The sequence below is a fragment of the Phodopus roborovskii genome, unplaced genomic scaffold (assembly GCF_943737965.1).
Source record: "Phodopus roborovskii unplaced genomic scaffold, PHOROB, whole genome shotgun sequence".
Classification (NCBI taxonomy): domain Eukaryota; kingdom Metazoa; phylum Chordata; class Mammalia; order Rodentia; family Cricetidae; genus Phodopus; species Phodopus roborovskii.
Window position 1 is genome coordinate 16,244,175 of NW_026125059.1, and position 19,615 is coordinate 16,263,789.

The window sequence follows — 19,615 nt, forward strand, 5'->3', positions numbered from 1 at the left end:
TTCCCAGACTTATTCTAGTGTGACAGTACCAATTTTTCTTCCAGTGCTTGTTGACTGTGAGTTGCTGATACTTGTGGGAGAGAAGTGGTTTCTTTATTCATGGACCTGAATTTGGTTCTTTCACATCAGTCCAAGATGCTTTGAGGATCCAGATGTTCAAACTATAGATCACAGGATGCTTAAGAGGCTGGGCTAGATGGCCATTGTTGGAAAGGTCTTTGGAATGGAGAGAAGGACCATTGAACGAATTAAGGCCATCAAATTTGTCAGGTTTCTGGCATTTGTTTGATCTTCACCAAGAAGATGGGCAGATGAAGAATCTAATGCTCAAGGAAAGGATGTAACTTTCTCAAAGTGATACAACTAAGCAATAGTGTTAGTAAGCCTACTTCTGTTTGACCCAATGTTCATTTGCTCTTTTGATCTCTCACACTGCCCTTTGAATTGCAAAGAGATTACATACAGGGTATTGGATATAGCTTGGAAAAGCTATCACAGAGCACTGACATACTGGGGAAGGAAAGTGGGCAGATACCAGCTAATATTAACCACAGAAGAACTGTGGAGGTCAAGGAAGCCTGTGTAGGAACCCAGAACTTTTCAAGCCTATCCTTGTAGTGGCTTTATTTCCTTTGCTCCTTTTATTGAATCAGTGGGCATATTAGTCTCCTGAACCTGTGGCTTGTTCCTCAGGTTCCTCACTCAGCCTGCCCAGTCCCCAGACCATCATATTCCTTAGACCTCTCCATCACCTCTTCAGTCCATAACTGACAACTGGTGCTGACTTCCCTACAGTTCTAAATGGAACAAGTGTTGTTATGGGGCCTGGAAGTCTGGAAAAGGAATTCTGGAGGGCTAGCTTTTGAGACTTCTGAAGGGAGAGTCCTCTTCAATAGTACACCAGTCCTAAGGGCATGACCTGGATTCTGGTGATGTTTCTAGTGACATGCTGTGCTGTGGTTGTACCAAAGACCAGAAGAAAGGAAAGCTCAGAATCAGCTGCCTCTTGCTGCACTGGCAATGAGACAAGAAGAGAACATCTCAGTCCTTTGTTTAGCTCCCTCTAGAGCAGTGGTTCTTAACCTTCCAAAGGCTATGGCCCTTTAATACAGTTCCTTATATTGTGGTGACCCCCCAACTATAAAATTCTTTTGTTGGTACTTTAAACTGTAATTTTGTTACTGTTATAAATTGTAATGCAAATATCTGATATGCAGGGTAGTTAATGTATAGCCCCTGTGGGCCATGACCCACAGATTGAGAAACTGCTCTAGAGTCTCCTATTCCTAGGCACCTGGAAGTATAATTTGCAGGGTTCAATCCCAGAGTCACAGAGGTGATCATTAAAAGGTGAGCTTGAAGCCAAAGGCCAGAGATAAATGACTGGCACATTCCTTTAATTTTCTCATCTTTAAAATGTGCCTATAAAAGTATTTATGTTGTGGCATGGTACAAAAATGAATGGGTTCATAGAAGTAAACCCAGGACTAGAAGCTTATGTACAACACTAAGATATGATTAGTTGTTCTTTCTTGCCCTGTAGTATAGTGTCTCTGCCATATGGGTGTATAGACTTAGGAATATCTGGAACTCAGAGATCCAAAGTCACCCAGATGTGAGTTCCACTTACTCCTTTCACTATAGCAATGCTGCTGGGCAAAAGTGGGACAGGACAAAAGAATGTCTGTTAGATGACCCTTGCTGCTCTGAGACAAGATGCCTCTGCAGAGTGGTTTCTGATTGCAAAGCTTGACAATCCTAGGTCTCTTAGGTCCTCCTCTAAGGGAGACAGACTCTTGATTCATGGGTCCTGAAGTCTCCTGATTAACAAGTAAGTTTTAAAAAGACTCTTCTAGCATAATTATTCTGCTCTTAATTTTGGGAAATGGCCCAGCAAAGAGTAATCTTGAAAATTATGAGGCACTGAGGGACAAAGAGGAGCCAGAGGCAGACAGAGTATTGCAAATCATAAAATCTCATCTGGTGGTAAGCTGTTACTGAATTATGCATTTCTAAATGACTTCATAGGGTTCACTGTGATCGTGTTAAGTAGACTGAGGCTGGGATCCTGAATGTATTTGCTTGTGGAAGTATTTATTAGAAATCATATGGACATTGCTGTTGATTCTCTATCCATATGTATGAAGGAGAATGTATTGCGGTAAATAAGGATCAGGATAAACAAATAGGCCGAATAGATGTTTATTTAGGGAGAAATAACTTACAACCTAGACAGATGAACACCAGGAAATTCAACCCGATCCTCTCCTGTCCGAGTCACGCCAGAAAGAGAGCGCCTTCCTGGCCCCCTCCGACCTCCTTCCTCCGATCACCTCCGCCCATCGCTCCACCCCCCAATGGGCGTGGTCAGTGCTACAGAAGGACTACCTCACTACAATTCCCCTTTTAGTCTAAAGAAAAGATTTAGGCTTAATACAAAACTATATACAAAACAGTGAATAACAAGTGTGCTCTAAGAAAAGGAAAATCGAGAACAAAATGACCTACATATCTAGTCCTAGGGTGAGGGCATAATGGAGTTTACAATAGAGTTGTCCTAAGCTGGAAAACGTAAGTCTAGTACCTAATATATCTAACTAGGAAGAGAGAATAATAGTTGTGATAGTTTAATCTTCAACCTCATCAAGACCTGAGAAGGAAAATAACAATACTAGAGTAGACAGGAAATGTGGATGGACAACTTCCAAAAGGTGTAGCAAGGACAGAAACAGCAAGCCATCTGAACAGTCACCCTAGGTCTCACAGCGACGTTGGTACACCCAGATTTGGCTAAGGCCAAGAGAACTTGACAGACCACAACAACAGCAGGGAAATAGAATGGCTGTCTTACCCTGACTTGGCAAGGTCAAGCAGTCTTTTATATTTGTCTCCTGCAAGCACATAGGACTGCATGTCCAAATCAGTGGTCAAGGTGGGGGCAATTCTATGCCCAACAGGCCATTAGCTGAGGCGAGATTGAACTCCAGCAGGAGCAACAACAGTGTCCAACATATTTTTGGGAAAGTGCACGGTGCTGTCAGGAGCAACAGTGTCTCATGTCAATGGAGTACTAATATTAAAACATTTAAATGTCATGTTTTGCATGTCTATGAAGTGATTGAAGATTAAGCATCTATATCTGACTAATCTCATAGGTACAGGAAATGTGAGTGAAGATAATCTGTAATACTCGGAAACTTAGCTAAAAGACTGATTAAAACTTTCCTGAGTAAAGCAGGAACAAATACTTAAACAATATAACTATTTACATATACCTACATGTAAATCCCTAAAATAGAGGTAGAGTATAAGTGTCAAGACAAGAGGTAGAACTATAAAGGGCAGCAAGATAAATATCCCAAATTGTATCAATATACAAAATGTCTTGAATACAGGAAAAGTATACATACATAGAATATGGTAAAAAATAATGTGCATAAATATTATAAGTGGAAACATTTAACACAATATAACAAAATATAAACTTAATTTTACATAGCTTACCACATAAGAATACATAACAATGTAAGCTGTAAAATACTATCTCATTCATACTCAAATTCTCAAGGAAATAGGCTAATCTACTTATATCCCATCTAAACCATACCTTTACCCACCATTCCCTATTCCTGTCTAAAAGATAAACCCGAGTGTAAGCATCACCCAATCCCAAATAACTAAAACCAACCCAAAGACGATGACTATTATCCCAAAATTTCAAGGGTAGGGAAAGGGGGCGTAGTCATATTAAGATTACTTCCTGCTGAAATGGGACGATGATTGCTCCAATGGATCCTGTAGGAAGAAAATTTTTAGTAACCAAATTTCTCAACAGAACTGGCTGTGACATATGTAGTTAGTCACTGTGTGACAGAAAATTTTTGACTGTAGTTCTATTTGAAACTGGCCAGGGTGTAATAAAAAGGTGCACCATTACAGCTAGCTAGTCATGAGTTGTCTCGAGCAAAACAGTCTCAAACCGGTTTTAGGGTGATGTTTGTAGTTTCGATGTATCAGGTTGAGTTAAGTGGAAATGTTGATGTGGGGCCCCATCTTTTTTTCGGAAAGTTTAAAGACTGTTGTTAGGAATCGTTATTATTCCTTGTGGAAAAGTTACACATCAATATTAAAGTAAAATTTTTAAGTTTTAAGGTATGCATTAGGGAAAGACAACAATAAGCATTAAAAGTATGTGAGAAAATTAGTATTTTAGAGAGAAAATTGTATAAGATATGAGTCCCCAGATTTTGTTTCTTCTGCCTTACACCAATTGGCTTTTTGATTTAAGGCAGAAACCATGAATTTAATCTTAACAACATGTTTGAATTTAGAGAAGGAAAGCCAAATCCAACTCCAAAGCCAGCATTGGTTTATAAAATTTGGGACTTTAGGAATACTAGATAATAGAGAGAAATAGATTTTTATATAGAAATAGTTTACTACAATTAAATTTTTTTTTTTTTACCATATATTAGATTTTGCTTCCTTAAGTGATTGTTTCTGAAGAGCTGTCTTTTCTTCTGTAGGCACCTACATGTTCAGTGTCTTTTGGCTGTTTGATGATAGGTTTTCTTTGTTTTCCTGTAAAAACAAGAACAGAACATTTCCCCTACCTTTGAGAGGCCTCCGCACATCTCATAGGACCTAGTTTGTTGGATGACTTGTCATTTCTCTTTATTAAGATTTTTTTTTGTTCAACTCGGATATTGCAAATCATAAAATCTCATCTGGTGGTAAGCTGTTACTGAATTATGCATTTCTAAATGACTTCATAGGGTTCACTGTGATCGTGTTAAGTAGACTGAGGCTGGGATCCTGAATGTATTTGCTTGTGGAAGTATTTATTAGAAATCATATGGACATTGCTGTTGATTCTCTATCCATATGTATGAAGGAGAATGTATTGGAATCTTTCTGTTCTACACGGTTAGGGAACTGGGGACTCCATACTGACTAGGGCACCAACAGCTGAGCAGGAGTGTGGAGATAAGAGATAACATGACACACACCTTACATTCTGGGAGTGGCCTGTTTGTTTTGAATATAATACTCTACCAACTGAACTGTACCCTCAGCCCAAATGGGGAATTTGTGATATAGATATTAAATAACATGTTAAGGCTTTCATAATAATTTAAATTGGGTCTCACTGCATTTCCTTTGGGGCATGGGGAAAGATGTGGGCAGGGTAGATATCTCACTACAATTGGGTTTCTCCCCAAACAGACTGAGAGACATATTTGCAAGTGGTTTGTCTAAAAGTCAAAGGGCATACTAGTGGGGATGGGGAAATGAGGCAGAGAAGGAAGGGAGTCCCCTGAAGGGTAGGTTCAGGATTTTGTAACCTTGCCATGTATCTAATGATCAGTGCTACTAGGGGTCATCTGAGAGGAAATTACCAAGAGGCAACAAGGTGAAGGTTGTCCCTGAGTGTAGTATTTAGTTTTGGCATAGCCAGTTTGCTTGTCGTGGTTGTGGTATAGTCTTGTGACAACATTAGCAGAGAGTGAGCCCAGGTGCTGGAGATAGGATGTCTCTAGAGTGTGGAGGTGACAACCACTAAGGAATCTGACTGGGCACCACCAGCGGCTACTATACATGGCTAAAAATAGCAGAGCTGGGATTCAAAGTGATTCCGTTCTGATTCCAGCTCAAGCAGTCAAAATAAGACATATTAAAAATCAATCTTACAGTTTGGTTATAAAATCTCCCACTCCAAAACTCATAAGTAGAACACTTGTCCCAAAACTGGTGACACTAATTAGACAGGTCATGCTGCCTTTAAGAGGTGTGCTTATCAGACAGAAGTGGGCTGTGTAAGTGAAATAAACTCTTTCTCCTCCAAGTTTCTTTTGGTCATAGTGTTTTATCACAGCAATAGAAACTCTCTATGGCAGATATTAATCTAGTATGAACTAAGTTTTCTTACGAAGAAGGAAATTTGGGTAAAAGTTCCAGTCACATATGAACACCATATGAAGACAGGGCAGAAGAGGATAAAATGAGTGTGCAAACCACAGAAGCCCCAAAGACTGTTGACATAACCTAAGAGGCTGGAGAGGTAAGCAAGGAGTCTTCCTAGAGCCTCTCAGGGAAAGTGGTCCTGCTGACAACTTGATGTCAGATGGCTAGCTTTTAGAGCTGCAAAACAATAAGTGACATTTGTTTTCAGCTGCCTGTGGTGTGGCATATTGTCTCAGAAGTCCTAAGAGACTAATAGTCCCTATTTCAGGTTAAGTGCCTTTAGCAATGGGAACCTTATTTCTGGGGGGAACAGATGGGGGAGGCAGTGATGCTCTGTGTCCAATTAATGCCATGTAATTCTGGTGCCTTTGCCTAAAACTGGTATGGTTTATGTCCAGAGCTCATGTGAGATTAGGTTGAGCCTAGTCGGCAATCGAAATCATAATCTTATTTAGAGCCATTGCTTCCCCTCTCCTGCCCCCTCCCCCGCGAGAATTCATCTCTAATCTCTTGCTTCTGTAGAAACAATGTCTCAGGCTCTACCTCTTGCATCTTGTGCTAAGATACCAGAAAGCACAGAGAACAAAGTATAAGGATGGGAGTATCCAGGAGGGCACTCCACAGGAGAGCTCAGTTTTCAAGGACAAGAAATAGTGAGTTAGCTGGAGAAAGAAGAGGAATCTAGCAGACACAACAGCACAAGCAAAGATACTTCCTGCTGTTTCTGTATCAACAGTGTAAAGTTAAGATGGTGAAGGCAGCATGATGAACCTAGTGGGTTAGAGAGAATTATCATCCTAGAGGCCAGGTGTGTGCTTTGTCAGTATAAATACTCTCTAGAGGCTGGAGAGATGGCTCAGAGGGTAAGAACATGCACTGCTCTTGCACAGAACCCAAGTTCAGTTCCCAGTGCCCATATCAGGTAGCTTACAACCACCTGCTTCAGGGGGATTGGAGACTTGTGAACTCCACAGGCACCTGTACTCATAATCATACAGACACACATGCCCATGCATGTGCATTTATGTGCATGCTCATACACACACACACACACACACACACACACACACTTAAAGTAAATCTTTAAAAACTTTTACCATTTATGTGGTCAATAGAGAATTAGAGAATGTACTTATTATCCCTGAATGTCTTCAGGCTGAGTGTTAGGCACATGTTGGGGCCCTCTGTTCAGGTAGGTGAGACATGGTGACTCCCCACACCCTCTCCATTCACAGCTCCACAACTGTTAGCTCCTGTTAACATCTTCTAGAATAGGTTTGGATCTGCCTTCTTTTCCTCACTACCCTCTGTGCCTTGGGCAGGACTGAAAAATTTCTACACCCTGATAAGCCTCTCCACTGATACAGCAATCCAAACCAGACCAAATCAAACCGAATTAGAAAAAGCCCACATTTAATAGATACAATGCTTCCGGATGGCCTTCCAGTCTTCCAGACAGGAGATGGGAAAGACTGGAAAAACCACAAGTCTGGTTTCTGGAGGGCAGTTTAAATACCCTGTGGGAGTGCTCTTGAGCATCTCTGGGAGGAGGGGCCATCATCTGGCAGGCTTTCTGAGATGCATCAGGTTTTGGGGGAGATGGGGAGGGGAGCTTGGGTGGAACCTACACTGTAACATTCCAGACTCTTTGGGCACATGGATGCCAGGGGCTGGGGTGATGCTTCCACTGAAACAAAGATCACTTGCCCTCTTTGAACAGTGAGGATACTGATAGACTTGTAATCTTTTGACTGAATCCTGGATCCTTCTTGTAATTGGGATCAGCTAATTTTCTTAAGCCTTAGGTTTGCTGGCGGGTTTGTTTGTTTCACTTATAAAGTGCTGCGTGAAAGAATGTTGTGCTCTTAGCCTGGTGCTGGATATGTAGATGGTCCTTTGTGAATACACCCATCCTGTCAACTTCACAGCTGAAGTAGAGGTGCTTTTGTATAGTCCATAGAAAGAGATGGTTCAGTACTGAGGAAAGAGCGTAGACCTTAAGAAGAAGCAGGAGTCTATTCTGCTTACTCCCTGTGTGATTTGAGCAGGTTATATTTTATGAAAAACAGCCTTGTTATCCATAAGAGAACTTTTTGTCTCATTGTATGGATCACTATAGGGAGAACATTTACATTTTAGTTTTAGTTTAGTTTTGTTTTTAATTGTAAGAGCACTTGGAATTCAAGAATCCTCACTGTGGAGGTCTTTGGACAGTATCAGAAGTAGCCATAGCTCTGGCTGCTATAGGATATTGATGGGATACAAGCAAGACAAATGATGCACTCATGCATGTGTCTTGATTTTCTGGTACCTAGATGTCTGGGCAGATGGCAGGGGATGAATCACAGCAAAGGACATGCTGCACGGGAAAGCATGAGATGCAGAAAACTGTATTTATCTAAATTCACATCTTTACAATTGCCAGCCAATGCATGTTTGTTAGAAAACATCTGCCTGAGTGAGGTGTGTGGGGCAGGGGGTTGGGAAAGAACCTACTTTGTAGAGCTGTAAAAAGAACATTGAGTATCAACATTTTTGTGTTAGTATCTAGGTGTTTGGTTTTGTTTTGTGTTTTCTCACTTCTGTTGCCAAATGTGGCTTATAATTCAACTATGTAACCAAGTTTAGCCTCAGACTTGCTGCAATTCCCCTGTCCATGCCTCCTCAGTATTGCTGGGATTGAAGGTATGTACTCCCATGACTGGCTAGCTGATATTTTAATAGGCTTAAGTGGGTGGAACTTGGTTTTCTTGTTTGAATAGTTAAAGAGAATTTTAGATCTATAGCTCTTAGTCTGAGAGAGACTCTTTCAAAAGCTTGTTTGGTGTCTAGTGAAAGGGCTAACCTTCTATCACAAAATGGCTTGTTACAAGCCTTAGCTAAGCATGCCTAAAAAGAAGACCCTCCTGACAGTGTGGGCTGTCTTTGGTCTAATCTGTCTGAAGGCTGTTTTCTTTCTCTTTAAAAATAATTCTTCAATAATTTTATACAGTGTATTTTTTTTTACAATAATTACAAGGGTTACACAGAAGCCTGGGTCAGGGCAACAATTAGTGGCCTTATTGGTGTTGGGAGGTTGTACCACCACCAGAGCCATCTCACAGTGTATTTTGATCCTTTATCTTAATCCTTTCAAGGTTCATCACTACCTCTCTACCCCACGATTTCATGTTCTCTTCCTTCTCCCCTTTAAAGGCCATCCACTAGAATGTAGTTGACCTACCAGGAATCAAACCCATAAAGAAACTGAATCTCTCTTCCCCAGAAACCATCAACTGTCCATAGCTTCTCAGTTAGAGTTATGGACTGATAAACTCCTTCCCATTCCATGGTGGAATACTGACAGGCTTCTGGAAGTTCATGAGTGCTGTCTTGTTCAGTAAACCCTGTTTGCCTCTGCTCCTCCCTTACCCAGCTTCTCTTCTGTGATGGTCCCTCAAGCCTTACAGAAGTAATGTGGGCTTGATCTTCTTTTCTGAGCTCTCAATCTAGGGAGAGAGGTCTTGTAACAGCTATCCCTCCCATGGGGCCTGGTTGTTGGCATATTTCAAACTCCTCATCCTAGAAATTATGATACCGATCATCCCAAGGTGTGCTGGTACAAACTGTCAAGTTATTTTTCTCTAAGGAACAAGTGGGTGGTGTTTTTCCTGTGTATGAGAGTTCTGTTCTGTTGGATGTGAAATTCCCAGCATATTCCGGAGGACCACTCCTCTTCTCTCAGTGTGTGGCAATGCTATCCTTACATTATTGCTTGGGAGTAGAGCCTCTTAGGCATGTACTTCAGTCCCAATTTCGGTTCTCTGAATGACTAATTACTTGACATTCATCTTGATAGCACTTCTTTTCAGAAAAGTATAAAAAGGGGGATCTTCACAGTTGTTACCCACAGAGTTTTTGTGATAATAAAACCAATTAACATTTCAAAGTCCTAAGTGCACGACAGGTGTCTACAAATGTCCAGTCTGTAGAAGCTGTCACTTGAGCTATTATTATTATCATGTCTGTCTTCCCCAAATCCCAAGGTTTCAAATTGAAAGGATAGGATGCAGTGTGAAGATTGACATGAAAAAAAAAAAAAAAAAAACTTCTGTGTTTTTGTTTTGGTGGATAGCTATATGTTTTCTAGATATTTGGGATTTTTCTTTACTCATATATTTCAAAGGTATTCCTATGTGAGCCCAAACTCAAGACTTATGGTTGATTTTGTCCGAATCTCTCTGAAAACTTGGGACTTTGTTTTAGAATTTTTATCTGTTTTTGAATACTGTTCTGTTCCAGGTTTTATTTTCCTTTGTTCCTCTACAAATCCTTTCATTAATTAGTCAGATGTTCACACAGGGTTCTTTGTAACATTCCTCCTGATAACTGTATCTCTCTCACTATACTAACCTTTTCTTTTAAGAGAATTCATTAAATTCCTCTACCCACCAAAATAAGTTTCAGATATTTAAATCTTAACTTTTAAACTTGTTTTGGACAGGTTTTCATTATGTAATTCACTTTGGCCCGAAACCCAACATCCTCCTGCCCCAGCCTTGTAAGTATATATTAGTGTGCTTTGCCACATTCAGCTAAGACATCTGGAATACTTATTCAACTTTGACCCTGTGATAATCTGATTGGATCAAGAGATGCCTAAGACATTAGTAAAGCATGCCCTCTGGTGCATCTGTGAGGGTGTTTCCACATATACATGGAGGTTTAACTATACAGGGAGACCTACTCTCTGTGTGAGTGACACTGTCCACTGGAAAAACAGAAGAAAAAGAAAGCCAGTGATATTCCTCTCTTCTCTCATTCTCCCTCCCTCCCCATCTGCCTTCATCCCTCCCCCTTCCCACTGATTTCCTGATTGTGAATGTGATGTAAGCATCTCTGATTTCCCATGCCTTCCCCACCATGATGGACAGAAACACCCAGAATCCTGATATAAAATAAATCCTCCCTTAGGTTGCTTTGCTCAGAGTCTTGTTGTTAAAAGTTAAGATGAGGGGCAAAGAATAATTCCAGTTTCACCTATTGATATGCTATTTATTGTGATTCATCTGACTGTACTCAGGGACTGCATGGACCCCAGTCTGGGTGAGGATGAGAAAACAGGTCTACTGCTGACTCTGAAAGTCAGGGCAGACTCAGTGAATGCATACGGAAAACCTGTGGTCCTAATTGGAGAATTTAAATATTTCTGCAGTTTATGTCACAAAGCAGTTTTCCATTCTCAAGGTGAGAAAATCAAAACCCACAAAGATCAGGTAAACTATTTAGGGATATGTACATAAGAAGTGATGCACAGGAGGCAAAGAAGACTTGGGCTCTAGCTATAGGCTAGCTCCCCTTCATCTCTTGATCCTTAACCCACTATTTGATGTATTAGTCTTTCGTAAGCATCAGTAATCTGTCCAATTACTACAGTGACTTTGAGAATCTTTACAAATACCTAAGTGGTCCACACAGCAAAAGTAGTTTTATAGCAGATTCAAAAATCAGAGGGGGTACAGAATTTAGTAAAGAATAAAAAGGAAAGCAGCCCAGCCGACATGAATAGCATTTGTAAAAGTATGGAAGTGATGATAGTACATCCTTTATACTTGTTTCTCTGTGTACATATGTGTACATGCTGTTAGGCCTCTGAGGACCGTATGACCCATAAATCAAAGCCAGTGTGATCTCTAATAGAGTAAGAAAGGTGATAGCATGTGCTAGAGGTCACATTATCCTTCTCTGAACCATTTTAAGGTTCACTGCACATCTTAGTGACATCCAGTTTTCTTCATAACATTTGGTTTTTGTCTGAAGCAGACAATGCATACACACACTGATCCATCTTCAGCTATTTGAACACTTTTGCTCTCTGTAGGAATTTCTGGGAGTCAAACTGTTACAAGTGCTCACAGCAGGGAAAAGAAAGATAGAGTTGGTCTGAAGATTGCTGCCTGAGGATGAGGCTGAATTACATTAGGGAGGTCACTCCACCATCTATACATCGAAGAAGAGCTTTGGCATCTCGAGGGCAGCTGTGGCCCAAAGTTTGAGGGTAGCTCACAACTTTTCCTCAGTAGGCTTCGATATCTAGCCAGAGGGGGGCAATGCCATTTTCCAAGTCAAGCTGTAGCTTCCTAACAGCTGGCTTTTCTCTCTTTTGATTTGGTTCCAAACTTTGTGGGCCAAGATACCATCAGATGTCAATCAATCATTTGTATTTGCAAAATGGATGCTGGGGGTCATAGAGGGGTTGGTTGTGTTATATGTGGGAAAGGTCACAGATTGGAGCTAGTGGTATCTGAGAAACTGAATACTAGGGGCTGTATTAGAGAGTCAAGATCTGAAAGAAAGGATAGAATTGCTTGGAGAGAAATGGCTCAGGGTTGTAGGCTCACCTATTTTTAAATATTTATTTTTAATCAGTAATTATGCACATGTGTATGCCTATGTATGGTTTTGTTTCTGTGAATGCAGGTGCCTTCAGAACCCAGAGTTGCCAGATCCCCTAAGGCTGAAGTTACAGGTGACTATGAGCCTCCGATGTGGGCAACAGGCATAAAATTCAGGTTCTCTGAAAGAGCAGTAAATGCTCTTAAATGGTGTGCCTTCTCTCTTCTTATAAACTTCATGGGATTCATTCTAGATAAATTTAGCAACTTGTCCCCCTGTGAACATTCTTCCTCCTTGGTTGACCAGAGATTGGTAATGCTTTTGTTTCTTTTTCATGATTTATAAGTGTGTGTGTGTGTGTGTGTGTGCGTGTGTGTGTGTGTGTGTGTACATTCACACATGCACACGTTCATACATACCGAAGTTGAAGGACAGCTTAAATTGTATGTTCCCCTCCCACCTGTGTTGAGACAGGTTCTCTTTTGCTATTGTGTTGCTGAGCTAATTCCTCCAGGTCAACCAGCCCAAGAGCTTTCACATGATTCTACTGTGTCTGTCACCCATGGTGCTATAGGACAGAAGTTCAGAGATTACAGCAATGAGACACAGTGTTTCTCTTAGTAACATGAATTCTGTAGATTAAACTCAAGTCACCAGGCTTGTGCTCAAGAGATTTTCCTGGATGAATCATCACATCAGCCTAATTTTTCATAATGCTTGAAGATCCCATATCCACACACAAAGACAGCTGTATTTTAAAGTCCGTTTTGATGAGTGTCACTGTGCTGGTTAGTGTTTTGTCAGCTTTACACCAGCTGAGGTCATCTGGGAAGAGGGGATCTCAATTGAGAAAATGCCTCTATCAGATTTGTCTGTTGCCTTGTCTCTGGGGCATTACTTGATTAATGATGAATGTGGGAGGGCCCAGACCACTGTAAGTGGTACCCTCCCTGTGCAGGTGGTACTGGGTTCTATAAAAGGAGCAAGCCGAGTGAGCCAAAAGGAGCAAACCAGAAAGCAGCTTCCCTTCATGGTCCTCTATTGCGGTTAAATAAGGATCAGGATAAACAAATAGGCCGAATAGATGTTAGGGAGGAATAACTTATAACCTAGACAGATGAACACCAGGGATTCCACCCAATGCTCTCCTGTCCGAGTCCCGCCAGCAAGAGAGCTTTTTCCGGCTCTTCCTCTGACCTCCTTCCACAGGTCACTTCCGCCCATGGCTCCACCCCCCAATGGGCGTGGTCAGTGCCACAAAAGGACTATCTCACTACAATTCTTGCCTTCAGGTTTTGCTTTGATGCTCTCAATGATGGTCTGTAACTTTCAAGGTGAAATAAATCCCTTTCCTCCCTACATTTCTTTCAGTCATGGTCTTTGTAACAGCAGTAGGAAAAAAAGCCAGGACTATTACATAACCCTATTCAAGGTATACACAATTTCCAAATCCCAGTTTTCCTCATGACCCATTGTGGGCAGTCAGCTCACTAGAGATAATAATGTTCTTATTTGTATTATTTAATTGTCTGAATCAACATGTAGAACCCTCCAGAAACTCAAGACTATAACATGCTTGCTTGAGTGAATGAATACATGTTCACAATATATGGTTTTACTTGTTGACCTGACTAGCTTTAGGTGATTTCTGCCCAAGCAACACAGACTTAGGGAAACCCCAGGAGTTTCTCACCCCAATAATCCTCTCCCCTAAATTCCCATTGAAAAACCTTCCCTGATCAATAGGCCCCTTCACAGGTTGTCCCCTGCAGTATGACCCACATCCCTGTTTGTCGCTGCTGCTTTCCTCAGCTATGATGCCCTCTAATTCCATGGTACAGGGTCTGTTTATCTTCACTACCCCACACTATGTACAGACTATTTCAGTTTACAGTGAGATGCACAGGTTTGTAGGTGAGATTTCTCTCCCAGAGAACTTCTGCCTGCCAAGTTGTTCATCTCAAGACCCCAGTAAAGTCCTTGATGTGAAGAAAGGTAGATTTGAAAACAGTTATCTTTTATAAAAATGGGGTCTCTTGTGTTCCAAACTGCTCTAGAACTCATTATGTATCCAAAAAATGACCTTAAACTTCTGACCCTCCCTGCCTCTATCTCTTGAGTCCTGGGCTTATAGGTGTGGACCACTACATCTAGTGTATATAGTGGCATGGGTTGGACTCTGGGCTCTGTGCTAGATAAACACATAACAACTGAGCTACATCACTAGCTCTACAAATATGCATTTGTAGAAAGTTCTTGTATGGCCTATTTGCTATGTCATGGGTCAACTTCATGTCTTTGTGCTTTAGGTATAAATATTTTGGGTGACTCATTTACATGGGACCTAGACATTTACTCATCAATGTTCTATGAAAAACTTCACATCCTTATTTTCTCCCAAAGTTTGGGAGCCTGGGAAATTGGAAATGCTGAATTGTCATTCCTTTTCTGGTTATGTTCCCAGCTTCTGTCACTACAACAAAGGGTAGTTTAGAATCTCAAAGAAGTGTAAGGGCATGCAGATTCTTTGATATTTACTCTATTTTCAATGCATGAACTTATACATGGGCTTCATATTTACTTATTTTGTTGTTGCAACAAAATACCCATCAGAACACTGAATGGAGGAAGGCTCATTTGGGCTTTTTGCTTTGTGGTTGCGGTCCATCAGGACAGGAAAGATGTGGGGAAGCGGCAGGAGGCACATTACATCTGCCCTCAGGAATCAGGTGAAGAGAAACTCTGGTGCTTAACTGCTATCTCCCCTCTACCCTTTTTACTAAGCCCCAGGACTCCAGCCCATGGCACAATGACACTAACATTTGGGGTAGGTCTTCCTCACCCAAACTTTGCTGGAAGCTTCTCAACTGACATCTCAGTTGTCTCATCTCCTGCATGATTTTAAATTAAGTTACTTTGCCAAAGGAGATTAACTACAACAGAAAAATTCACGAATTTCTAAAACAATGCACAGAACTCTGGGTAATGCACTTTTTGTACATTTCTCAAAACACCTTGGTTCTTATCCGATTTTCAGGGTCTCTGTGTTAACTCAAAGTTAAATGCTCCTGGCATACACATTCTTTAATGATACTTCCAGTTAATTGTGTAAACATCTATAGTATAAAGTAAGAAAGGGAGGGGCAGAAATCTGGCCCTTAGTTCTAATGCTCCACCTACCCTATTTCGGTAGTGCCCTCTGGCGCTCACTATTCCTCTAGATGTCTTTGGATGACTGTCATCTAAGCTGGACTGGCTGTCTCTGTGCATTTCTTGCATGGTTTTATTGCAGAGTTCATCTCAGATATAGAAGAGAATCCATGATAAAAGTTAAATGTTTCTACTCATTTAAAAATGATATAGTTTATTATTAAGAGAGCCCTGTCCCACCTCCCTGCTTTCTTTTTCTTTTAACAGTGGTCTATATGTCTTCTAAATAATACCAGTTTTAAACCAGCATGCCACTGAAAAGAGAAAAGCCAAAATACAAAAGCTAAAAGCAATAATCTGATGTCTCCAGGATACTTAAAAAAAAAAAAAAGGAAATACTATGGTAAACTTACGTGATCTATTTTGAGAAGACAGACAGACAGACAGGGAGAGAGAGCAATAGAGCTGCAATGCCTAGACAGCACATGAACTTATGAACCTGCAAACCACTTGAGATGGGTACATTTACACACTTCAGATGTTTGTTATTGTACTTGTACCTACCATTAGAAATACACAAAAGGAGAGCGAATGTTTGGAAAGATTAATACCGTATTTTCTTTCTGGTGGCCAGAAATTGAAAACTGCTAATGCCTGAAATAGGAGAGCAGTAAACCATGGTAGAAAGTCGATGGAGAGCTGAATGCAGCCACTGCTCAGCCCCCACAGCGTTGGGGTGGGTTGCTCTTCATCCTGTCCAGAGCTGGTCTGTGAATAATTATGTTAAGGAATTAGGCAGAGTCATCATGGAGCTACAAAATATCACCCTTGAGGCCTCATTGGAGACTGATGGGAGCTCCCAAGAGTTGATAATGGCCTTCGGAGGCTCTATATATTTAAAATGCACAAAGGATGAGTCCAGAAATTATCTCTCTGCCAACTTAACTTCTCTACCTGGAACAAATTATCCCAAAATCAATTTGCAAACACCTTTGAGATAACAAGGCCTTGAGTAATAACCTCCATGGCTTTGTAAAGAAAAACACCTAGCTTGACTAATCTGCTTAATTCCCTCCTCTGACCAAATGGCGAGCTATAATAGAGGCAATCTGAAGTTGTCCCTCAAGATATGCTTCAAGGCACACTGAGAGGAGAGCGTCCACCCCTGGTTGATAGCAAATTATTCTGCTTCTGGAGAATAGGCAATTAATTAAAAGGAAAACATAGAGTGAGTCTCTATCCCGAATTCTCCACCTGAGTTCCAAACTAAATTCAGCCCCCAACCCCCTGCTAATCTGAGTAGCTCAGAGACTCCCCAGTAAGGAGTTCTTAAATAAATAGGCATTTGACTTCTCACCTCATCACCTCTACATTCTGCTATAGGGTCCAAGGACATGTTCACTCCCCTTGACAGATAACCCCACTCCTGACCTTTAGTCATAAAACTCTACTGGAATCAGACAAGGAGGCCTGAGATCATTTGCATAGAGATGTCTGTGGCAGAATTATTTACCACAGCTGAACTTAGAATAACCCATATATTCAACAGTAGGAACATAATTAGGATGCTAACTTGGTGGTTAGTAGGTACCTAGAAAGGACAGTAAACCCCCACCTTCTAGCATATAACTGAGACTATCGGGGTGCTGAAAGTGAGAGAAGTAAAAGCCACTTGCATCTGGCCTATGTGTCACTGAAACTACAAGAAAAGAAAGACATATAAGAACTGGATTAGAATGGACAGAAACTCACAAGGCAGTGATGTTGACTAATAAGCGAGGACACACTTTCTCTTTCTTACCTGTTGTGATTAATGTTCTACTTCTGTGTTTGTCACAAATAAAATTAATGAACATACCAAGTTTGTTTAAAACAAACAACAAAACAAAATGTGGGCTGGGGGGGTGCTGGTAAGATGTCAGTGGTTAATGGTACTTCCTGTTCCGATGCCACTATGTAGTATTCAGTTCCCAGCACCCTCTTCAGACAGCTCACTACTACTTGTAACTCCAATAATAAGAGAGTGATGTCCTCTTCTGCACTCTGCTGGTACCAACACTCACATGTAAATACTCACACATTTATGCACAATCAAAAATAAAATAAATTCTTGGATTATTGGTTGCATCTCAGAAACCAATTCCCTGACAAAAAGTAACTCTCCTTCTCCAGTAGATATTGTATGTCTGTCCTTAGACAGGGGTGGTCTTTCACAAGCTCCTCCCTATCCATGCTGGGACTTTGGTCCATCTTGTAGAAGTCCTGTGGAAATAATTTGCATGTGTGAATATTAAATAAAATATTGTTTGATTGATTGATTTTTTTAAAACAGGGTTTCTCTGTGTAGCTCTGTAGACCAGACTGGCCTTGAACTCACAGAGATCCTCCTACCTCTGCCTCCCAAGTGCTGGGATTTAAGGTATGCACCACCACTGCCCAGCTAGTATTTTTTTCTTAAGATTTACTTTATTTTGTTTTATGTGTGCAAATGTTTAACCTAAATGTGTGCCTGTATACCATTTGTGTGCCTGCTGTCCATGGATGCTAGAGTAAGGCATAAGATACACTGGAACTGGAGTCACAGATGGTTATGAGCCACCATGTGCATGGTAGAACTTGCACTTAGGTCTTCTTCACAAACAAAAATATGCTCTCATCCACCAAGCTCTCTCTCCAGCTCCAAAGAAAATATTTTTCAGAAAATAAAATAAAGCCTGAAAAACATCTTAAAACAAACAAATGGCCACATGTTAAAGCATGCTTATGAATGCCTGTAATCCCTGAATTTGGAAGGCTAAGGCATTTGAGGCCAGCCTGGGATATATGTGGAGACCCTTCCATGGGCTTGTGGGCTTCATCCCCCTTTGACTACTGTGAGTTTGGTTATCTCTATTTGGTTACATATAACCAAATATCTCTATTTCGTTAAATATAACCTAAAGAAGGTGCCACATAGATCAGTTGTCAGAAAACATAGTATGACCTTTGCTTTGGCCCTTGATTTCTGCTGTGCTCCTGTTAGTCAAGGACACTCTGCTGTCAGGAACCTGACAGGGTGCGGGAGAAGCTGAGTTCTTGTTGCATCATCCTTTTCCTATCTGTGTTCATCCCACCATCTGCAGAGAATTTCTGCTAATAGTGTGTGCAATCGGAGGTGGAACCAGCATGAAAGCCTCCTTCCTGAGGACTAGTTCTCACAGGATCCAAAGGTTCCATGCAAGCTGCCATGGTAGAAAAGCAATCAGTAGTTTTAGCCAGCTGCCTACTAACCAAGACAATGGCCAGCCTGGCAAGATGTCACCAGTGGTACAATAGTTTCAGTGATATTTTGGAATTAACCATCAGCTGTTTAATTGGACTTAAGACTCCTTAACAGGAGGGAATTTATAGATGGTACTGTATACCTTATTCAGCTTATTCATGGTTACTGATGTCATGTACTCCAGAGGAAGACCTACTTTAGTCACTTTTCTAGATTAGTATGGTGTTTAACTGTATTCTAAATGTCTTTCTGCCCACAGACAAGTTTTGCTTTTACACACTATCAAAGAAAATTCTTTTTTGCAGTAGATAGAAATAATTGGGGAAACCCACTGTCTTAGTCAGGGTTACTATTGCTGTGATGAAACACCATTACCAAAGCAATGTGGGGAGGAAAGGATTTATCTGGCTTATGCTTCCACATCATTTCTCATCACTGGAGGAAGTCAGGACAGGAACTCAAACTGGGCAGGAACCTGGAGGCAGGAGGTAATGTAGAGCCTATGGAGGAATGCAATCTACTGGCTTGTTCTCTTGGCTTGCACAGTCTGCTTTCTTATAGAACACAGGACCATCAGCCAGGACTGACAAGGCCCAAAATTGATTGGGCCCTCTCATAGAAAACAGCCCATTCTATGTGGAGCCTAGACACAGGGATGCATCTTAGCTTAGACACAGAGATGTGGAGGGTGGGGAAGTATCTTGGCCCTGTCTCAATGAGGTGATGAGATAGACTTAGTAGATTTCCTAGGGTAGGCCTTACCCTCTCTGAGGATCAGATGGGAGATGGGAGAGGGAGATTGGGAGGAGCGGGAGGAGAGAAGGGAGGGGAAACTAGATTGGAATGTAAAAAAATAAATGAATA

The 19,615-nt window shown here is 41.1% G+C and overlaps 1 protein-coding gene across 1 annotated transcript in view; it reads left to right on the forward strand.

Annotated features, from left to right (window-relative positions):
• Positions 1 to 19,615, forward strand: part of Ptprt (protein tyrosine phosphatase receptor type T) — a 1,080,054-nt gene that overhangs the window by 484,339 nt on the left and 576,100 nt on the right. The gene's annotated exons all lie outside the window — the stretch shown is intronic.